The sequence below is a fragment of the Amblyomma maculatum genome, chromosome 4 (assembly GCF_055883805.1).
Source record: "Amblyomma maculatum isolate TAMU_Amacu chromosome 4, ASM5588380v1, whole genome shotgun sequence".
NCBI lineage: Eukaryota > Metazoa > Arthropoda > Arachnida > Ixodida > Ixodidae > Amblyomma > Amblyomma maculatum.
Window position 1 is genome coordinate 112,321,911 of NC_139347.1, and position 6,677 is coordinate 112,328,587.

Sequence of the window (6,677 nt, forward strand, 5' to 3'; positions counted from 1 at the left end):
TAAAACGTTCTTAAGCAGCTATCTTCGAGCTATTTTTTTCAGTGAACAAGGCTTCCGTATGAAAGCCGAAACTTCTACATTTTTGACCCAAACCGCATGTCGGCGTTTTCCTTTTCTGGTATAATAATACCTTTTGGTTTGGTTTGGTTTGTGGGGTTTAACATCCCAAAGCAACTGAGGCTATCAGAGACGACGTAGTGGAGGACTCCGGTAATTTAGACAAGCTGGGGTTCTTTAACGTGCACTGACATCGCACAGTACACGGGCGCCTTGCTTTTCGCCTCCATCGAAAAGCTGCCGCCGATGCCGGGATTCGATCCCGCGTCCTTGGGAACAGTAGTCGAGCGCCGTAACCACTGCGCCACCCCGGCGGGGCAATAATAACTTTTAAAACATGTTTCTAGATATTTATTCACTATCCGTACAGTTTTCCTAGACATCTATGGATAAATTTCTACTTTTAGCGTATGATATAAATTTTAAATATGGCGCAGGTCAATCCGTACTTTCGTCAATATATAGCTCTAATCCTCTAAAGCTGTCTTTAAGGAACGTTCGTAAAAGTTTTAAAGTTTACTTTGCGATTCTGTTTATGGTTCACTAAACATTGAAGTATACTGTTTTATGGGTTGCACTATGTGTGCTCCAGTTTGTGTTTATATTCCAAAACTGTCTTTGCGACCACAATACATAGTCAGGCAACAGCAGTCGAACTTAAGGAGTTTCTTACCCGTTCTATCCGAATTCAGTTTTAGTTCCTTACGTATACATTCAAGGCAGAGCAAAACTGAAAATATCTGTCTTGAGGGCTGCTAAGTCGAGAAATAATGTAAGGTAGGCCGCTCAAAAAGTACTGTTGCGAAGCACCGCTGTAATTAGGAAGTTGACAGAAATGCGTTTAATTAGGCCTGTCAGCTAGGGCCCAAGCAGCACACCCCCATTGGACTGACAGTGTTACGTTGTTGAAAACAGTGGCTTCAATATCAGGCCTACATTGGCTCTAAGGGACATTATTACTTTTTCATGCAGTCGACCATCGTTAATGTCATGAGTGGTCCAGTGTTCATCCGGTATGGCACTACAAAATTCGTTTCCTTTTGGCGTGGCAATCCATGGCCCAATTGTGACCACCTCACTAATCTATTGGAATTGCCAATATTGGAAAAACAGTGACGATTCTTACATCAACATAATACTGGCTTTTTAATTCATATCTCGTGGTAAAAATTGTGCATTTATTAGGCATTGCCAAACTTTTCAGCACTTCATTCTACATCTTATTCCGACTGAATATTCCTATTGTAGAATACGGGAACGGTACACAGTAAAATCTCGACTCACAGATACACCTGTCATCTACAATTTCCTGTAGTAACTAGTGCAATTAAACCTTCTACTTCCAAGCAAATAGAACCGTTATAAGAAATGTGGCAAAATGATTAAAAAATGTTCGTTTCACTCTTAATTCATTTTTAGTGCCTAGTGGTACAACATGCAGTGGAAAAGATTCAACTACTGGCTATGCCATTAGAAAGTTTGCAGCCTTTCGATATTCAGTGTATATTTATTCAAAAGTGTATACCTATTTCATATCATTATTCAGCTACAGGCGCTTTTTACGGTAGCCCAAAACTTATAAACGACCGTTGGATATGTATAATATTGTTACGGGGATGTACTTAATCTGACGGCACTGCGATGGGCTGAACTCGACGCTAAGACTTCGGTAGCCGTGCAGAATCTACTCTCTCAGCGTCGTTCTCTTTTTCAACGCTTCGTCGTGTCCGCGTTCCTCGATCGTCGTCTTTGTCAGTGAGCACACTTTGGTCCCGCGTTTCCCGGTAACAATATGTACGGAGGAAGATTTGTTTGGAGGTGGCTTCAGTCGTCCAGTGAAGTGAAGCTACGCCGCGTGATGAGGCGCCCAGGGGTTCTGAAGGTGTGAACTGGGAACTGTGCCTTTCTGGAGAGGATGCTCAGTGTCAGCAAACCGCCTATTTCTACGTTTTCTCAATTTAACTAATCCGGCAATCATTTGAAGATGAAATTCACGGCATAAGAAGAGGCCAATCTTCGTTTTCACTACAGCATCAGCAAAAACAAAAAGCTTGCCAGCTTCACTTAACCACGTAAAAATCCGGCCTATTGTTGAAATTCACAAGCAAAAAAATGGTAAGCATATATGACATTATGAATACGTTTCATCCACCAAGCATTATACAGAAGATAAATATTGATATTAAAATGCGACGGAGATCCTCTCATAAGAAGCTGCCTTCATCTATTGCCACGACTACGTGGTTCTTAGGCTGGATGGGTGTGCGGTGATTAATGAGGTCGCGGTGACATTGTATGCAGCTTTGAAGCTGCTTCAGCGTCTTGACAACAGGTGGAGCCCTATGGGTTTGGACCTCTGTTCATATAGAAGGGCATCTGATCTTTCACTCTTTATTTATATCCAGTTGAGAAATATCAAATAACTGCATATTTACTACTAGATGGCCATATTTATCCAGCCATGCAAAATGACGGAAGGATATAAAAATAAGACAAATCGGGAACTAAACAATTAAATTACTGAAAAACATGCGAAATGTCACCGAATTCCCGAACTATATATATATATATATAAATAAATATATATATATATATATATATATATATATATATATATATATATATATATATATATATTGCCACGTGCCTAGCGCCGCGCGACAGCCGTGTTTGGTGCCGACGACAACGAAGCGGTGGTTGGCACGGGCGGCGCGCTGGTGCTGGACGCTGTGACTCTGTGTTCGAAACGACAAGCCGACCTCATTCTCGGGTCCTTGGCTACGTGTACTTTCACGGCTCCCTCTGACTTCAGTCGTGACACTGGTGGAGGTGCGGTCGATGATCCCTTCTCCTGCGGACGACCCTACGCGGCCGCCTCTCGTGACCACTCCGGTTCATCGTACCAGCCGACGGCTCCGAGGCTTGTCCCCCGAGGCCTTCCCTCTTGACGAAGAGACTCTGGCTGTGGCAACGACACCGCCCGCCCGTACCATGACTGTCCCTTCCACCCCTTCGTCCTGTCTCATCCTTCAGACCCCACGTACCCCTAAACCATTTCACGGTGAGCAGTTTGAAGACGCCGAGGACTGGCTAGCTCACTATGAAAGGGTCGCGACGTTTAACGGCTGGGACGACGCTGCGAAAATGCGGAACGTCTACTTCAGCCTTGAAGACGCTGCTCGGACATGGTTCGAGAACCGCGAGGCCACATTCTCTACGTGGCCGGCCTTCCGAAGTCAGCTCCTCGGTACGTACGCCAACAGTGACCGCCGAGAGAATGCCGAGCGTGCCCTGACCTCTCGAGTTCAGCGTCAGAACGAGGGGGTCGCAATGTACGTTGAAGACGTCATGCGCCTTTGCCATCGCGCCGACCCGTCCATGAGTGAGGAGAAGAAGGTTCGGCACCTGATGCACGGCGTCAAAGAACAGCTTTTTTCCGGCCTCGTGCGGAACCCGCCCACCACCGTCGCGGCGTTTCTGGCTGAAGCTGTGACCATGGAGAAACTGTTACAGCAGCGATGCAGCCAGTACGGTCGGCCGCTGAATTCCATATCCACACTACCGTCGTCTGACCGAACCGACTACAATCCCGGGGCAGATATGAGCTCCCTTCGCGACCTCATTCGCACCGTGGTTCGCGAGGAGCTCCAGAAAGTTCATGGAGCTCCTGGCGCAGCTTCCCTGGCCAGCATCATCCGTGAAGAGGTCCAGAATGCACTCACGCCACCAACAAGTACAGTCGTTCCACCACCACCCCCGGGCCCCACCGAGCGGATGACTTATGCTGATGTCACACGCCGCCCAGCCCTGCTACCCACCCCTTCGCCTTACACGCAACCTCAGGTCGCTGTGCACGCTGCGGCACCGCTGCCCCTTTGGGAAGATCGGCGCCAGGCGCCCCGGAAAACTGATCTCTGGCGACCGACGTTTTTCACCGACGTTCACAGAACACCTACGCCGCCTGAGAACTGTTCTCGAAGCTGTCCGGTCTGCCAACCTTTCTCTCAAGCCTCAAAAGTGCCACTTCGGGTTCACCGAATTGAAGTTTCTTGGGCACATCGTGAGTGCTGATGGCATCCGAGCTGACCCTGAGAAACTTGCTGCCATTGCTGCCTTTCCCGTCCCCGCCCACAAAAAAGCAGTCCGACGGTTTTTGGGGCTGTGCTCCTATTATCGTCGCTTTATCAAAAACTTTGCACAGATGGCCAGCCCTCTGACTCTCCTGACTCGAGATGACGCATCATTTTCCTGGGGCGCCGAGCAGCAGATGGCTTTCGACGAGTTACGACGCCGGCTCCAGTCACCCCCGATCCTGGCACATTTCGACGATGATGCCGACACAGAATTACACACGGATGCGAGCAACGTCGGCCTTGGTGCCGTTCTAGTTCAGCACCAAGACGGGGTCGAGAAAGTAATTGCCTACGCCAGCCGTGCACTTTCCCGTGCTGAGTGTAACTATTCCACCACTGAAAAAGAATGTTTGGCGGTAGTATGGGCCGCTGCCAAGTTCCGCCCGTACCTTTATGGCCGACCGTTTCGCGTCATCACTGACCATCACTCGTTGTGTTGGCTGAAAAACTTAAAGGATCCTTGTGGCCGCTTAGCACGTTGGGCATTGCGCCTACAGGAGTTCGATTTCGATGTTATTTATAAGTCTAGCCGGAAGCACACCGATGCCGATAGCCTGTCCCGCGCGCCCGTCGGCCCTCCTTCGTCAGATGGCACCGACGACGATAGCTTCCTCGGAGCAGTCACTACGTCCGATCTCGCCTCCAAACAGCGTGCCGACGACGAGCTGAGACTGATTATTGACTATCTTGAAGGTGGGCATCCTACAATACCCCGGTACCTTGCTCGGGGGTTGTCGTCGTATTGCCTCCGCAATGGGGTGCTTTATAAGAAGAATTCTACGTCGAGTGCGAAAACATACCTGCTAGTTATACCGGCTGATCTAAGGCACGAAATCCTCCTGGCCTGCCACGACGAACCAACTTCAGGGCATCTTGGCTTTACACGCACCCTAAACCGAGTCCGGCAGAACTACTACTGGCCACATCTTTCTCCGAGCGTTAGACGTTACGTACAGACTTGTCGACAATGCCAGCGGCGAAAAAAACCCACGCTCAAGCCATCCGGTATGTTACAATCTATTGAACCACCCCTCACACCCTTCGAGCAAGTGGGCATGGACCTTTTAGGCCCATTTCCTTTATCCTCGAACGGACACAAGTGGATCGTAGTCGCCACAGACTACTTAACACGCTACGCTGAAACGAAGGCCCTTGCCCGAGGTACTGCCGGCGAAGTTGCTCGATTCTTTATGGACGACATTGTGCTCAGACACGGTGCACCGTCTACCATCATTACTGACCGAGGAAAGGCGTTTACAGCTCGGCTACTGCGGGACACCTTAACTCTCAGCCATACCGAGCATCGCACAACAACAGCGTACCACCCTCAGACAAATGGATTAACGGAACGACTAAACAAAACTTTGGCCGACATGATCTCAATGTACATCGACGTTGAGCATAAAATGTGGGACGAGATCCTGCCGTATGTCACCTTCGCCTACAATACGGCGCCGCAGGAAACCACGAAGTTTACGCCGTTCCGTCTCGTATATGGCAGAGAGGCCCGCACGATGTTGGATGCGATGCTCCCGTGCGGGGAAGAAGCGGTCGAACCCGACGCCGCCCATTTCGCAGAACAGGCCGAGCAAGCCCGTCAGCTGGCCCGCTTGCACATCAAGGAGCAGCATGCCACCGACGCTCGACACTATAACCTTCGGCACAGGGAGGCCCACTACGAACCAGGGGACCAAGTGTGGGTGTGGACCCCCGTGCGTCACAAAGGCTTGAGCGAGAAACTACTCCACCGCTATTTCGGACCCTATAAAGTCCTACGCCGCTTAAACAACGTTAATTACGAAGTCATTCCAGATGGAACTGTGACCGTCAGTGTTCGACGCCAGCGGCCTGAAATTGTGCATGTGGTGCGCTTAAAGCCGTACTTTTCGCGTGACTGAGCGTTCCCTGCAAGTGAAACCTTGCGTCATTGTACAGTTCACCTCACGCCTAATTTTTTTTTCTTTCTTTTCTCCTCTCACCTTGTCATCGGGACGATGTTTTCTTTCACGGGGGGGGGGGGGGGGGGGGAATAATGCCACGTGCCTCGCGCCGCGCGACAGCCGTGTTTGGTGCCGACGACAACGAAGCGGTGGTTGGCACGGGCGGCGCGCTGGTGCTGGACGCTGTGACTCTGTGTTCGAAACGACAAGCCGACCTCATTCTCGGGTCCTTGGCTACGTGTACTTTCACGGCTCCCTCTGACTTCAGTCGTGACAATATATATATATATATATATATATATATATATATATACGTACATCGACAAAGAGAGATAGAAAGCAGAGAGAATTGTCTAGCTTGTTTGACCAGTTTTATGTAAAGACGCTAGCACAGGTTACGTAATCCACGGAACGCGTTAATTTCGCTACCGCTTTTTTTATAAAACATAATTGACAGCAAAATAGCATATATGTGTCAACTACATGCTGTAGCTTGGGAAAATACATTATGCATTAAAAAATTACATGCGACGCCCGCTTGGCAAAC